Raw genomic sequence first — 17,677 nt, forward strand, 5'->3', positions numbered from 1 at the left:
CTTCTTGTGTCTGCAAATACTGACACTGCATGGTTAACTGCTCTTTTTGTAGTGTCAATAAACCCCTTAAGGTTGAGAGTGCACTGGAACAGTACCTGGGCTGATTAAACAGCATATATGCATTAAGGAAATGAAAATGAAATAATGTCAGGGCCAGTTCTTTTCAAGGAATTAATAGTCTCAAAGAAGTGTTTTAAATGTACTGAGATGTTGGAAAACATCAAGAGGATCTCATTAAGAAAATGTAATCCTTCACCCAGCAACTGACAGAAACAGATGTAGAGACCCACAGCCAAACATTAGGTAGACCTCAGGGAATCCTGTGGAAGAGGTAGAGGAAGGTTTGTGGGAACCAGGGGGCCAGGAAAACCACAAGAAAACCCACAGAATCAACTAATCTGGGCTCATAGGTACTCATGGATACTGAATCGCCAACCAGAGAGCATACATGGGACTGAACTAGGCTCTCTGCACATATTTACAGTTGTGTAGCTTGATCTTCTTGTGGGGCTTCTAACAGTGGAAGCAGGGGCTGTCTCTGACTCTGTGACCTGCTTTTGGGACCCTTTCCTCCCACTAGATTGCCTTGTCCAGCCTTAACAGGAGAGGAGGTGCCTAGTCTTACTGCAACTTGATAAATCATGGCTGGCGGATACATAAGGGAGGCCTGTCCTTTTCTGAAGAGAAAAGAGGAGGAGTGGATGGAGGAAGAGGGAAGGTTAATGGGAAGGTCTGGGAGGAGAGGAGGGAGGGAGGGAGGGAGGGGAAATGTTATTTTTCTGGGGAAATGATTAAATGATTAATTTAATTAATTAAAAAGAAAAACTGGAGTTTAATATTGCTTTTAAAAATTAATATTAAATTTACTAAAATTATAGATTAGGAAAACTAAAAGAATAATTCCTTTTTGAAAAAGATCAACATTTGTTTGTGTTCACATGCTTGTGGGTGCCTACAGGGAGCACTTGAGGCCCTGAAGCTCAATTTATAGATAGGTGGTTGTGAGGTCCTGAGGAGGATGCTGGGAACAGGACTCTGGTCCTCTGAAAGAATAGCAAATGTTCTTAACCATTTAGCCATCTTCCAGTCCCCTCACAGAAATATAAACTTTGTCTTTCTTGCTTTCAATTGTAGAATCCTAGAGCTTTGTGATGTTAGGGCAGCTAGTAAGATTCCTAAGAAAGTTGTAGAGCAAAGATTTTGACTTGCAAATGTAAAAATCAACGTCCTTAAATACAAAAGCCTTTTCAAATACCCGTAGAGTTGGTAGCTGAGTACTTTAGGAATCCTTTTAATTGTTGAATTTGTTATGTGTGTATGGACCTGTACATATGGAGTGCAGGACACAGCACACAATAGGATGTGAGAAGGCAACTTGGGAGAATCACTTCTCTGTTTCTACATGTACATCCCTGGGATAAGGTTCAGGACATCAGGCTTGGCAGTAAATGCCTTTACCTACTGAAACATCACAGAAGACCTGCCACTTACACACAAAGGTTAATTTTTTTTGTACAAGGGGTATGATACAGGCAAAGTCCCATAAGAGTATGGCTGCTCAAAATTGTCAAACAACATTTAAAATAGCTTTGGATATTCTGCTTACTGGACTTTGAGACCTACATACACTATAGGGGCTCATACATCCTAACAGTATTCCCCCCAGAACTCCTGACCCAAGTAAATCCCATCAAATTCCTCCTAAGCATCCTATCAGGAAGAAGAGTAGAATATCCCTTCTGAAGAGAATACTATCTTTTCTGAAGTGGTATTACACCCCTTTCAATGCACTGTGTGTTTTTATAAAGATTAGTTCTTTGGTTGTTAGCAGGTGTGGGTAGTATAGAATAAGAAGCAGAGCCTCTGAGACAGCAACTGCTAATGATAGAAGCTCAGGTCTTCATGGTGATGCTGAACATTAAAAAAAAAAAACTGATATTTGCATCATGTGAGCATCAGCAAGACAGGACACAGTCACCTTGTCTTTCCACTCACTGCTAGGAAGTCCTTTGATTCTAAACTTCGAGGAGGAAGAGAGGAGGAAAAGAAGTAAGAATGAGCAGCAAAGGAATGGAAAAGACAGGCTGCCATGAAGCAAGGTGATGATCAGAAGTGTATGGTGGCACGTGGGTGCCCAGGTCCAAAGCCTGAGCTTTGTATCTAAGGACCCTCAAAGACAGTCTCTCATTCTCAGTTATATTAGCCTCCTGTATTGCTGCTGCTTCTGTTCCTTTTGCCTCCTGGGGACATTTTACACTCAGCTGCTCTTGCGAAACACACTTTTTCTAGGGAAACAAAACACATTTGCTCGCTACATTAAGGGATCCCCCCCCACAGACAGAAGAAACAGTTATACCAGTGTCCAACTAGGTGAGCAAAAGGACTTTACCAGAGTTACAGGAAAATGGGTAAAGGGTTGCTTACAGGAGCAGAAATGACTCAAAGTCAGTTTTGTCCCCAAAGCCTACCTCAGCAGGAGGGATGGCTCACCAAATCTGGAAATCCGCAGCACACTATACAGCCTGAGGGCAGAAAACCAGATTGCAGTCTTTCCAGGTGGCTGTTAGTCTGAGTCTCTTCCAGGCAGCTCAACCGGTCTTTGCTCCTTCTAAGCAGTTCTGCTGCTCTCTTCCAGGCTGCTCCACTGCTCTGAGAAAGATTCTCAGCAGTCTTTACTATTTATACAGCCTAGAGGAGGGCGGAGCCAACTGAATTAGGTCAGTTTCAGAAATTTCCAGAAAGTATTTTGAGTTGTTTAATCCTTTTGTTTATTCCTCAGGAGCTGAGGACCGAACCCAGGGCCTTGTGATGGCTAAGCAAGCACTCTACCACTGATCTAAATACCCAGCCCCTGTTTATTCATTGTTAAGGAGCTTTTTTGTGGGATTGAATGTTTCAATCCAGAAGGAAACTGCTATAAAACAACAATAAAAATGAATCAATGATAAAAATGTGCACTTGAGCCTGTCATGCTCCTTAGTATACCCTCCCAGAGAAGGCACATAATACTTGGATATTAGTATGGCATCATAACTTCCAGCTAACTTGTAATATAGTATAGTAAGCCACAAAAGAAACCCTATCATCTTCATTAAACATACATATTTCTGATATATTTTGGATATAACAGAGCTTGCTGTTATTCCTGGGGAATAGATCAGGTTATATTTACAAAATAAGACTGTTGAGGGGGCAGAAGAATGATACAGGGGTATCATTGGTAGGGCTACACCAAGCCAGGTTCACAGCAGGATCCCAGGACACAGTATACTCAAGCTTGTGGGGAGGACATGCAACAGAGAGCATCAAGCTACACCACAGCACAGAACACATATGCCACCCGATACTTGAGAGTGCATGTGCTATGTACTTTGTTGAATACAGGAAATACTGGCGAAGTATTCAGAATTGCCCAAAAGGCCCTGTTTTAGGGATTTCTATCAGAATTATCTATAGGGTGACTGCAATGCCATTGAGTTCATCTGACTTGGCTCAAAGGGAACAGCCTTCTATAAGATTCAAAACCTGTAGTTCGCAACCTTCCTAATGCTTCAACCCTTTAACTCAGTTACTGTTGTTGAGTTGACCTCACACAACATAAAATTATTTCATTGCTACTTTGTAACTGTAATTTTGCTATTGTTATGAGTCGTAACGTAAATATCTGACATGCAGGATATCTGATAAACAACCCCATGTATGTCACAACCCACAGGTTGAGAACCACTGTTCTAAACAAAGGTGATATAGACAACACAGATTCTGATGTGGGAAAGAAGTAGTATGCCAGTGTAGGACAGATGGAGAAGGGAAGAGTTTATAAGGCATACATTAAATGGTTCAAGCCAGAGAAAAAATGATTGAAGATGACTAGAGAGAGGAGAAGGACAGAAACAGAGAACAGGAACTGGTATAGACAATAAGGTCACTTCCTTATCCCAAATACTGCAATGAATGTTAAAATAACCTTCATCAAAATTCTGCCAGAAAGTAGGGGTTCAAGAATAGGGATCCATTCAGGTGAGATTTTATAAGATATCATATAGCAGAGAGAGCCATTTGTCACTTCCAAGCCCAAGGAATCTGGGAATAATACCCACACAAGGTAAAGCTACAAAAAAGTCTTTACACCTAGGAGGAGTCTTTTGAAAGGAGATTAGCGCTCTAACCCATCATTAGAGTCAGCTTCAGAAAAGGCTCAAACATCAGGAGTCAAGTCCATCCTAAGCAGCTTTCACAGAAGCTGCCTGAAGCAATGCTACTGCCATATGATTCATAAGTAGATCTCAAGTATATAGGTCAGGAGTGGAGGCTCAACACTAAAGTATGAATATCTGGGGTCCCAGATGAGAGGTCCAGGAGCTCATGGATGTCAATGTTAAAGCATCACAGCTACAAAAAGAAAATGTTTACTGAACTGTTCAACAGTAGAAAGGGAGACTGTTCCAGGGGAGATTCAAGACAGGTATATGGAAAGGAGCTAAGCTCAGATTAGGTGTGGGCCAAAGTCAAGACAGCTTGCAGTAAAGTCTCCTCTTTGGCATAAGCTTAGATTCAGGTGTGGGCCACAGTCAAGACAGGTTGTAGTCAATTCTGCTCTTTGGCCTAAAGACTGAGCTACCAGGACTGTCACCACAAGTGTGGAGGAGAAAGATATGTTTAGCTACTTCTTCAGTGATATCATGCATCTAGGGCCAAAACTGAGGTCACTGTTAATAAAATGAAGTCTAGTTGGGACTAGAGGGATGGCTCAGTCATTAAGAGCACTTGGTGCTCTTGCAGAGGACCTGGGTTCAGATATCATTACCTACAATGTGGCTCACAACTATCCATAATCCCATTACCAGGCTATCTGATACCCTCTTTTGACCTCCGTAGACAACAGAAAGGTACATCATGTACATTAATAAATGCAGGTAAAATAGTCATACACATAAACTAAAATAACTAAATAAATGGCAGCCTGGTAATGTGAGACTTCCCAGCTTCACAGCAGGGGACAGAGTAGTGGATGGAAACCTACTCACATAAATCCTTTGTAGGAAGGCATAATTCTGGCTGAATAATGACAATAAGACTTTGTCTAAGTCAGGTCAGGGTACCCAGACTTCTACTGGGTGTGTTCAAGGATGAGGATGCAGAACAGACATCAGGAGTGCTAGGTTATGGAGGACTGCTCAACTGACTGAGAAGGAGCTTTGCTAAACTCGGACCAGGCAGACACAAAGTCCTATGTTCAAAGTCCAGGCTCAGAGCTCAGGAGAGACTGGATGTCAGGCTCATCCCCTCCATGTCCTCAGCGTAGATAGCAGGGGAACAAAAGCATACTACACAGTGAAAACAGAGAAAAATTCCTGAGTCTGAAGTACCAGATCAGTCTAATTGATTCTGTAGACATAAGGAAACTCATGGGGACCACGACCCTTTGTGAAGGGAGAGGGGAAGCTGAGAATGTAAAGGAATAGGTTGAAGGAAGGGTTGCATCCCGGGTGGTGTGTAGGAAGGCAGGGAAAGGGTACAAGGCAGGCAGGGCGGCAAATGACGAGACTCATAGGCATGGTGTCAGAAGCATGAAGTGAACCAAGGAGTGGGGAATGAGCACAGCCTTTGCTCAGGCCATTGAGCATGGTGCTTAACCCACAATTACATACTGACTAGGAATACTTAGGGAAATATTCTCTCAGCTCTGGAATTACAAGGTGAAATCATGAAAGTCACAGGGCTTCTGGACTGACCCCAAGAATCAGAGACCCTTTGGCAACACACTCAGGAGTCCTCCAAAACAATAAACTGAATGCAGAGGACAGGTGCAGACCCATGCATATCCTGTGCTTGTTGCTACAGTCTCTGAGAGTTCACAGGAGCTTTGCTCAGTTGATTTGGAGGGACTTGTTCTCCTGGTGTCCTCCATCCCCTCTGGCTCTTACACTCTTTCTGCCTCCTCTTCTCTGGGGTTCCCTGAATCCTGAGGGGAGGGACTTGATGAAGACATCCTGTTCAGAGCTGAGTATGAGATGCACTGGATTGTTAAAGGCAGCCTGATTGGGCTATTTACAGTAATTCAGAAGTCAGAGGCTTCCATGCTGACAAAGGCTGTGGAAGCACTGTCCTAGTGCTGAGATTATGCTTTTTCAGGGGAAGTAATTGTAGCTACTGGTACACTGGTTTTGTGAAGTTGAAGTAAAAGGATGTCAAACTCTGCAAGTAACTCAATGAACCCTGATGGTATGCCTGTCCTATGCCATTGGTGTTATCCTCATTTCATGGTTAAAGAAACTGCGAACAAGTCATTTCACTCAGGGTCCCAAGATATACAGAGCTTAGGCTTTGGGATTTAGCTAAATAGAGCTGACAATGCCCATCCCATTTTCTTTTTCTTCAGCTGCTTCTTTCTTTGCCTTCTGCTCTCTTCCTCCTCTGAAGTTAAAATGCTGAGGTTTCCTAGAAATTGTGTGGTAGTCTGTGAGAGGGAAAACTGTCCTCTGAGGCCCAAGTACAAGTGTCAAGTGCCAAGCCAGTTGGTGGTGGCACAAGCCTTTAATCTCAGCACTTGGGAATAAAAGGTAGGCAGATCTTTGTGATTTCAAGGCAAGCTTGGATTACAGAGTGAGTTCCAGGAAAGGCACAAAGCTACACAGAGAAACCCTGTCTTGAAAAACCAAAAAAGAAAAAAATCCAAAACAAACAAACAAAACAAATTTCAAGATTTTCCATGGCTCAGCATGGTGAGGACCCCAGCTTCCTGCATTAACATGCTGCAGACTCAGGGACCTCTGTGTCTTTATGTATATATCTCAATTTTCCAAATTCTGCAAAGTGAAACACATCTCTTCATTCGTTTGAGTTTGAGTTACCCTTTGAGTTACACCCTGCTGGTAGTGGAGTCTAATTGTAGAAAGAATAAGTAGGACATTTTCTTATAATTTCCTTGCCTTTTTGCCTTGTCATGGAAAAAATCATTTTTTAAACCTTTACTATAGACAATGTTTTTTTTAATGAAATTCAGAGGTCTTCAGCATATTTCTTATTAACAGTTTATCAACCTCATCATTATCTTGTGCTAGAAGGCCTGGCAGACACATGTGGGATCAGATGTGAGTTATATATAAGGGATATTTTCTATTCCTGATTACATTTTGTAACTGAATAAATAAATAACAAAGTAAATTATGACTCATCAGTGGTAAATCATGCTGCCTCAATAGGTAATACCATTCTTTCAGCATACTGAGAGTCAGTAACTATGTTAGAAGGTTCTGAAAAATTCATTAATAACATCAGAATAGCATACAATTCTGATTTTTGAACTGAATTGTAAGGACTTTGAAACACTTTACTTAAATTTTCTGATTTGTGACCTGCCTTTTCTTGTTTGTTTGCACATTTATAAAATTTATATGCTCCAGATATGGGTATTTTCCATACAATGTGAGGCAGAATCCAATCAGCTCTCTTTATAATTTGAATTCTATCACTTTTGGGATATTTGCTGTTAATCGCTCCCCAAAAATTACTGCAAGATGTTTGCCAAGATTCATTTTTTACTCATTATTTGTCAATGTCCTCCTTAGTTAACGGTACTACAATTTCTGTTGGGTCTATTCCTGCTAATTGACAGAGTCTCGATTGTCCTTTTAATATCAAGTCAGAGATCTTTTCCACATTAAGTTTTTAATTTTTTACTCTGTTTATTTGGTAGAAATATCCATTCCAACATAATATCTTCCCTCTGCACCAAATTTCCTACAGGAGAATGCATAGAGTATAAAATAACCAAAATGCAATCAAGCTTTGGATCTACATGATGCACATGTCTTTCCTCTACTTTCTTTTCCACCAAGACCAATTCTCTCTCAGCTTCAGTTGATAATTCTCTTGAACTACTTAAGTCCTTGTCACCTTCTAAGGTTTTGAACAAATTACTCACTTCATCATTATTTTACCCCAGCAAAAGTTCATAGATGAGAAATGTCTCCAAATAATCATTGAAAGTCATTAAGAGTCCCTGATTGATCTCTCCTAATTTGCATTTTTGGGTCTAATTTTTGGTAAACATATTTTGTACTCTAAATAATTAATAGAATCTCCTCTTTGTACTTTCAGGAGCAATTTGTAATCTCCAACAAGGTAAATTTTTCTTTACTTCTGGGAATCTAGCAATAAGAGGGGGACTGATCCTCCCCTACTTCTGACAGTGCCTAACTCAGGCACCTATTACTTTTCTGAAAAGGTGTCATATGCCATATTCCACATGTCAATTATTGTTTTAAACACTGACTGAATTATGTATTTACCTTCAATCCAACAGAAGTAAGGGACTGCATCAACTTCCTCAGTGATAAGAACTGAGGCAAATATTACATGTGGAATTTAAAAGAGATTTTAAAATTATTATAATATGAGGTAATTATTTTCAAACAGATCATTTTTCTTTTGAGTGGAGGGAGTGTCTTTTGTATGGTTTTAGACAGTGACATTAACTAGAATTATATTCAAACACAGTCCCAAGATGTTGATGTTGAGCTTGAAGGAGAATGGCTGGCCAGCATTCAACATACTAGAAGGCACTCTTGAACTAGCAGCCACTAACCTGATCTTGTCCACTTAGTTCTAAGCCTGTTCTCTGAGCAACAGTGTTAGGTGGAGGGTGAGGTCCCCAGAAATTTTCTACATGTTCACACAAAGGTCCTGTGGTCAGTGTGTGTTCCCACTTTTCTCCCATACTCTATTCCCCAATCATATTACAATGCTACTCAATTCACCCTTCAGTGTCATCTAGGAGGAACAGGCAGCATGCACATGCGCACATTCACAAGCTAAAACTCATTCTGGATGCACGCGCTAGAAGCAAGTTTTAACTTCACATGGCCTGTCACACCCCTGTTCACAATGGCTCCCTCAGTTCCTCATCTTTTGGTCCACACCCACCATTTGTGCAACAAAGCAAATACCACCTACCTCAGCAAGAGTTCAAAAACCCCAGAGTAGTCAGTCATGGAGGGAGAAGCCTATAGCGCCCATCTTGAGACAAGCATGTGGACGTCAGCCATGAGGAACATGGAGACGTGTGCACGCATGGAGCATGTACAGAATGACGCGTTGACGTCACATTTTCCTCAGACCTTCTTGGTGCCTCGTCAGTAGTAGAGACTGACCTAGCAATAGGCCTCGAGGGCGGTCATTCCTAGGGACCCATTTCTCTCTGTGGCTTTGGCCCACTATTAGTCATGGCCTGCAAGATCCATTGGTAATATATATATGTTGTAAGGGATGAGAATGGTGAGGAGATAGCTGAGGTCTCCACCATTAGAGGCTGCCTTGGTGATGGTGGGCGGCAACCCTAGTGGAGGCGATGCAGGCTGTGAAATGGACCTAAATAACAAGGCCCACCAGGTCCCTGAGGGACAAAACCTCTCTGAGGAGAGCAGTAGGGACCCGAACACCTCTTCCTTGGAGCCTCACCAGCAGGAGCCAGGGCCCTTAGCTGAGCCTGTGATTCGGATTCCCAGGTGCCATTCATCCCAAAGGCGGCAGCGAACCTCATTCCAGTTAACACTGGGGCAGGTCGAGAAAATGGAAAATATGTTCAAAGAAACCCAGTACCCAGATATGCTTGCCAGGTATGTGTCTTGCAACAGGAGACAACCTGTTGTCACAGGTTGAGGTGTCCTTTGGTTCTTCCAGGCCCTGGTTCCATATCATCCCTCCCTAAGCTCCTGCTGCCTTCTTCATTGGTGGTGGGTACAGGAGGGTGCCTTGTGTAGGGGTCAAGGTCAGTACTAGTGTGTAGTGTTGACCTGAAACAAGTATACATAGTTAAAATCACTCATTTAGAGTCATATTTATTTTCTGTAAAATATACAGACATGAATAGAGTGTGTCAAAATACTCACTAGTGTAAAGTTCACCAGTGTTAATGATTTACACTCTGTAGGGTTTCCTCCTCACTGGTAGATTTGTCATCTTTACAGGGACTGTGTATCTCTCCATCAACTCCTTTCGGTTTCCCTTTCCCTTCCCCTGGTGCTGTTTTTTAAATTAGTATAATTTGCTCAGCATACACTTTGGCATTTAATTTTGATTTTTAATGGTGTGTTAACAATATTCATCTCTGTTGTTTAGAAACTGTTGTAATAGGTGAAACTATTTCAAAAGCAAGACTAATTCTGAGAATGAAAGTTAAATGGGGGGTGCAAGGGAGGATAGCAGTATAAAAAACATAGAAATTATTTATAACTCCATTTTATGTAAAACCTGCATGCTAAACATCCGTGGTTTTATTTCCACAGGAAAGAAGTTGAACGAGCTTTGAATGTGCCTGAAGTCAAAGTGAAAGTCAGTAAATCTAAGCAAAGCCATTGAACAATCTAATGCGTTCCTCAGGTCTTGGGAAGCCTAGTCCTAAAGGCACATGTATTTCAGTTTAAGATTTTTTTTTCATTTTACATACCAACCACATTTCCCCCTCCCTCTCCATCTCCACCCTACCCATAGGGGATAAAGACTCCATTGTGAGTCAACAATGCCTGGTATATCCAGTTGTGGCAGTACCAAGCCACACCCCAGCACATTAAGGCTGACCAATACATCCCACCATAGGGAAGCCACTCTAAAAAGCCAGTTCATGTCCCAAGGTTAGTCCTGGTCCCACTGTCAGGGACCCCACAAAGAGACCAAGCCACACAGCTGTCACCCAGTTTCAGAGGGCCTAGTTTGGTCCCAGGCAGGCTTCCTAGCTACCAGTCTAGAGTCTGTGAGCTCCCACTAACTCAGGCCAGCTGTATCTGTGGTTTTTCCAGTTGTGGTCTTGATGCTCCTTGCTCATATAATCCCTCATCCCTCTCTTCAACCGAACTCTAAATGTTCGGCCAAGTGCTTGGCTGTGGATCTCTGCATCTGCTTCCATCAGTCACTGAATGTAGGTTATACGATGACAATTAGGGTAGTCACCCATCTGACTACAGGAGAAGGCCAATTAAGGTACCCTCTCCACCATTGCTAGGAGTCTTTTCTAGGGTCATCCTTGTAGGTCCTTGGAGATTTCCCTAGCACCAGATTTCTCCCTAGTCCCATAATGGCTCCTCTGTCAAGATATCTCTTTCATTGCTCTCCATTTCCATCCCTATTCCAACTGGGCCATCCGGATCTCTTATGTTCCCACCCCTCCCATCCTCTCCCATCTACCCACTTGCCAGTTTACCCAGGAGATTGTATCCATTTTCCCTTCCTGGTGTGATCCATACATGTCCATCTTAGGGTCCACCTCCTTACCTGACTTCTCTAGGGTTGTAGATTGTAGCCTGGTTATTTTTTGCTAGAGAGGCTGATGAAGCACTGCAGCTCTAGACAGGCTGATGCCCTGCAGCTCTAGTGAGGCTGCTGCACGGCAGCTCCAGAGAAGATGGTGAACTACAACTCTAAAGAGTCTGATGTGCTGCAGCTCTTGAAACTGATGCACTGCAGCATTAGTGAGGCTGATGCACTGCATCTCTAGAGGCTGATGCAATTCAGCACAAGAGACTGGTCCACTGCAGCTCTATAGAAGTCGATGCACTGCAGCTCTAGAGAGACTGATGCACTACATCTCTGTAGAAGCTGATGCACTGGAGATCTAGAGAGGCTGATGCACTGCTGCTCTAGAGAGGCTGATGCTCTGCATCTCTAGAGCCTGATGCATTTCCACTATAAAGAGGGTGATGCACTACAGCTCTAGAGACTGGTGTACTACATCTTCAGAGAGAGCAAGGACAAAGGACACAAGAGAAAACACTCATGGTCTCCTGTTTGCACACTCTTCACTGTGACTTTCTCAAAGCTTAATTTCTGATTTCCCCCTTTCTCTTACAAACATAATAGGTAGGCTTTAGGAATCAAACACGGGGAACTCTGACTTATTGTGAGCCCACATTAGTCAGCCACTGAGGCTTTATTAGAGGTCATGGAAGCATCATGACGGTAGTAGTGATTCTGGACCTTTGGTTGGTCTTCTTTAGAGTATACATCCACATTATAGGCAGGGAGAGAAAGTAAATGGAGTCACAAATGTACAGTTTGAGAACTTCCCAGTACAATGAAACCTCATTTACTAGGAGCCTGAGTGGATGGTGACATCTAACAGGTAGATGTGACTGTATATCCATAGCTAGACAATATTTAGGAAGAGCTCACTTATGACTGTTTTCCCCACACAGTTGCGGACCATCTTACTCTTTGACTTTTGAAGAAACATGGGCTTTAGATGTCATGGTAATGCAACAGGGCCTAGCGTGTCCTCTGTGCTGGACAGGACTCTGGAAATGTAGCTGAAGCAGAGATGGTATTCTTCATCCTGATCCTGGAGAACTTTTTATAGCATGAAACAATATACTTTTCAGATTTACCATGGGTGGAAGTGACCCTTTTTGGTGAATTCCTGGACATGGCAAAGATTTCGGTGTCCTGTATGTCATTTAGTTTAAGTTAGTCAACTTTCACAAACCCTGGAGGCTGCAAAGTCAAAACATTGTCCAGGCCTTCTCTGCCTACCATGTGTTGATTATTTCATACTGAAGATTACTTTTACAAACAAAAACTTACTCCCTCCTTAGGCCTTTAAAATGCACTAACATTTTGTGATCTACAATCTCTGCCCAAACAAGAGGGATATATCACTAGTGAGGAGGGTATTCCACAGCTGATGGTCCAATGTCAGAATGAAGACGTTCCTTTATCCAGTTACCATATATTCTATTAACACCAAGGACCTGGAACAAGTCATAAGCTCAGCATTCATTCCAATTAAAAAGGACCCACTGAAGTGTTTATACTGCTGGGAAAAGACAGAATCATGGCCTATTGCAGAAACTGACACACAGGTGGTGTTTGCTTTTTTGACTGATTAGAACGTCAGTGTTATGTGGCTGAAATTGGTTTTTATAATCTGGCTCTGGGATGGAAGCCAATGCTAAATACAATCCTGTCCTCCTCTGATTTTAGGCCTGGTTGATCAATCAGAGAGCAGAAGAGAGGAAGAGTGAGAGGTCTGTAATATTACAGCACATGCATCTTCGTATTGAAAAGATCCTTCTCATTACGGGTAGGGACAACTATCCCTAGAGTGCAATCTTTGTTCAGGAGCTAGAGGGAAAATTGGTGATCCATGTACTCAGTGTCCAGCTTCACTAAAATTCAGCATTCATATTATTAATACAAACATGAATTACCAAGTTATTTAATTTCATGTGATTTCTGCGATTTTGTAGGACATAGGAAATGCCATTTAAACAAAATGACAAGTTCTGATTTGGGGGGGTGACATTTCTAAGACATGAGAATTCTTTGCACAGATGACTGTTCCCTGTACATGGTAATTGTGAAACAGTGGATCACTTAAGCCTTCTTGATTCAGGCTCACTTGATTCTTTGAAAAAGGGATTCAGTAGTAACCCTACAAATGGTGAATCTAAGAAGTTGGGCACAGAAAACACTGATAGAGATGACTACTTTTTATTTGGGGGAGGTCAAACCAATTCTTTCTGTTTTCTTTTAATGAAAATAGACATTTTTGGCACATAATATATCCTGATTATGATTTCCCTTCCCCCTACTCCTCCCAGTTCTTACCCACTTACCCTCCCATCTGCATATTTCTACCTTTCTGTCTCATTAGAAAACAGCTCAGGGGTTTGGGGATTTAGCTCAGTTGTAGCGCAAGACCCTGGGTTCGGTCCTCAGCTCTGGGGAAAAAAAAGAGAGAAAACAGCTTAGGTGGGTGGAAGCCACCCACAGGCCCACCTGGCGAGGAGCCAGCTGAGATGGGTGGCCTGCTTGTCACACAGGGAAGTGATTATACACCGGCCGGGCTGTTGAAAAGGGACACGTCTGGGTCCATGGACTTACTGCAGTCAGGGTCTATGTGTTGACATCCATGGGCCATATTGACAAGAAAAGGCCACAGGATGCCCAGTGGACAAGTAGGTGTCAGAGGACCATGACACCTCAGGGGCTATACTGCTCTGAGTGTCGTATGCTGCCACCCTCAGCCACGGTGACATCAGGGACTGAGCTTCAGCTGAGGGCCATGTTTGGGTCCATGTCCCTATGGCAGCCAGGGTCAAAGTATATTTCCATGGCTCCTGTTACCACCAAGGGGCATGAAGTTGCCTGAGGTCTGGTCTGCCATCAGAGATCATGTTGGTGTGCCACAGCCATGTTGCTTCTGGGGCCATACAGCTCTGAATGGCCTGTACCACCACCTGGGGCCACAGTATGTCAGGGCCCAAGCTGCATTCTAGGGCTGTCTCTGAGTCCATGGCCCTACAGCAGCCAGGGTCTGAGTTGATGTCCATGGCCACTGTTGCCACCAAGAGCTATGCAGATGCCCAGGGTCTGGTTACCCACCTCAGACCATGTTGGTGTCTGAGAGCCATGCTGCTTACATGTCCAAACTGATCTGAGTGACCTGAGCTGCCACAGGGGATATGATGACATCTGTGCTCCAGATGCTCTGGAGGGACACCTCAGGATCTGTGGTACTGCTGCAACTGGGATCTGTGTTGATGTCTGTGACCCACATTATCATAGGGGGCCATGCATGATGAAATCCAATGGCAGTGTTGAGCAGCACCTGCCCTTTGTTGGCCCTAGGAAAGCTGGCTCTACATGTCACTAGACACTACAGCAAGAGTGCTAACCCTGAACCTCACAGGAGAGCTGGTCCCAATGACTCAGGCATAAAGAGCTGGTCCTCTGTAGTTAGGAGAGTTGGCTCCACCCCTCATCACAGGCATGAGAGAGCTGGTCCTGATGCCATAAGCATAGGATAGCTGGTTCCACCCATCATCTGAGGGGGCCAGTCCCAGTATCCAGGACTGACCAGCTCAACTACCACCCAGGTCCATATCCAGGGGCTTGAATTGTCCCACCCTAACATCTACCCCATCTAGGACTTACTAGAGAATGTGAAGGGACTGATTCTGTAGGATCTCCATGACTAGGGGCAGAATTCTCCTTGCTTTCTTATCCTACCTATACCTCCTCCCTGCCTACTGGCCAATCAGTATTTCATTTACCAATCAATCAGTGCAACACATTCACAGAATACAGAGTGACATCACCCATCATTTCCCCTTTTCTTTCTATTCAAAATGAAGGAATATGTGTTCCTCTGACTGGTTGGTAAATAAAGCTGTTTGGCCAATGGTGAAGCAGAATTAGGTTAGATAGGAGGTTCTAACTACAGAGAAAGGAAGGAGAAACACAGAGCAGAGGAGACACTGCCACCAAGGGGAGCAAGATGTAAAGGTACAGGCAAGCCATGAGTCAAGTGGCAAAGTATAGATTTATAGAAATTGGTTAATTTAAGATATAAGAGCTAGCTAGCAAGAAGGCTACCATGGCCATAATTTAAAAATAATGTTAGCCTGTGTGTGTTTCTTTGGGCCCAAGCAGATGCAGGACTAGAGGTTGAGAGAGATTTGTCCTGACCACAGGCCAGGTGGGACACAGGAAAACTTCAGCTACAGCCTTCGATAGAAATTGTAATAAAACAGGCTTTTTGTGGAGGGCACACACCAGGAGTAAATGGATAATTCTGTACTTTAGTGCTAATGTAAGGAGGAAAAGATAGGAATATCCTGGCCAGCATGGATATTAAAGTCCTGCTGAGACCAGACGATCCTATCCCTCATTTGCTCCTGGAGAATGGTGAAATTCTTGGACTCCACCAAAGTCTTTATGGCGAGGTCTTCCTTGGTAGGTGGGGGATGCATGTTTGTCATTATTGCCCTCTGATTCTTCCTAAGTTTAACTCTCTTGTTGTTAAACCAATCATGAAATCAGAGGGAGAAAGGATTAGATTAATATATTTAGCCATTGCTCCTCTGATGCGAAAAACACATCGTGGAGTATCATTTGACCCCATAAATCTCTTTTGAACCCACAAGGCAGTTTCTAAATGCTCACATGAAAGAGTATTTTATGGTGCAATTATTCCATTTTCCTCCTAGTATGGGTGGTGTAAGGTGTGGAGAGGGAGAAAATGAGATAAAATAGAGCCCATCAAAAACATAAACTTTCATGTATCATAGGACACAACCAAGAATGTGTAGCCAGAACTGATAATCGAGACCTGTAATTCCAGCTACTTGGGAAACTAAGGCTGAAGGGTCACAATATAAGGCCTGAGTGAGTTCTAGTTTAAGTTCAAGGTCAGCCTAAGGAAGGTAGAGAGACCCTATCTCAATCATTAAGAGGAGGCTGGTAGCCAAGGCAAGGGGTCTCAGAATTGCATTCCCAATACATGAACACCAGAGAGAGCAAAGCCTCAAGAACAAGATTAGCCTGGCTTATATTGGGAAGTCCATTTCAGCAAGGACTCCAAAGGAAGTCCAATTTTAAAGAAGCCAAACATCCCTTTAGTATCAGCCAAGAAATGGGTGGCTGTGGCCATAGATTTAGTGGACTCCCTGTGGAGCATACATATTCCCTGCCTTCAACCGCACCAAGACAAACGAGTGACAAACACAACCACAGAGTAGGAAAATGATTGGAAAGAACACTGTCACAGTCTCCTACCCAGTGGGGTAGCTAACACAATCAAGAGGTGAGGACACAGAGAAAACAGGAGATTCTAGACTGTGGGTGGAAATATCTACTCATGTACTATGGGAGGAAAAGCATTGATAACAAAAAACCTCATCCAGTAACTTCAGAGTTTACACAGCCAAGACAGGAAGCCTGAAGCTGAAGAGGGTTTTGTCAGCCTAGGTAACATCAACCCACCACCATAGCCACAAGGCAAAACAACCCTGAACTCCTCAGAGAAGGAATTCTAAAAAAAGACAGGGTATGCTGAAACAGTAGTGTGAGATTCAGACCCAAAAAGATGTGAACACCACCAGAAACTACAGCTGAGAAGACTGAGAACTATGACAAATCAGTCAAAAAAAGACATTGACCTCTATCACAGGAGGCCTTTAGAGCACTACTGTTTACACCAGGAAGGAAGAAGACATCAGGTTCTGGGGAGGAAGAAGAAGGGAATTTTGATACTGTTTGTCAAGAGGAATGGACTACTAGAGCTCTGTCAGAAAATCATAACATTGCAGAATTCTAAAGCATCAGAATAGTTAGAGTTCCTACTCGATTTTCATTCACCCATGTTGCACCACAGTTGAGAACAGAGATAAAGAAGGACATGAGCAGGAAGCACACCTGTCTCATGCCACCACTGCATGAAAACACTAACCTTGATTCAAACACTGAGCTCATGCCACAAAGCAACTTCCCCACACCCATCATGGGGAAAAAGCAACCTATGGTTTGGAAATATGGGGAGGCCAGGTCAATATGAACACTAGTTCCTGGACACCAGGGTGCCTCCTGATGCCAGCCACCTACCTTGTGGCATATCAGGGTACTGGGTTTCTTGGAAAATGGTCCCCATTTCCTGCACCTGCCACTGTGTGAAGTGGAACTGGATTTGGTGCCTGTTGGGCTGGCGCCTTGGAACCTCAGCCAACAAGATGGCTGGCTCCTCTGGGTCTGCCTCCATGGGAGCCTGGTTGCTGTGGTCATCTTCAGGACCCAGGCTGTTGTAAGGGCTCATGTGCCCTCTGTGGTTGAGGTTGCCCTGTTGGTTCTCACTGACGTCCAGGCTTAGAGCTCTTCATAGAGGCTGCCACATGCTTTGGCTACT

The sequence above is a fragment of the Onychomys torridus genome, chromosome X (assembly GCF_903995425.1).
Source record: "Onychomys torridus chromosome X, mOncTor1.1, whole genome shotgun sequence".
NCBI lineage: Eukaryota > Metazoa > Chordata > Mammalia > Rodentia > Cricetidae > Onychomys > Onychomys torridus.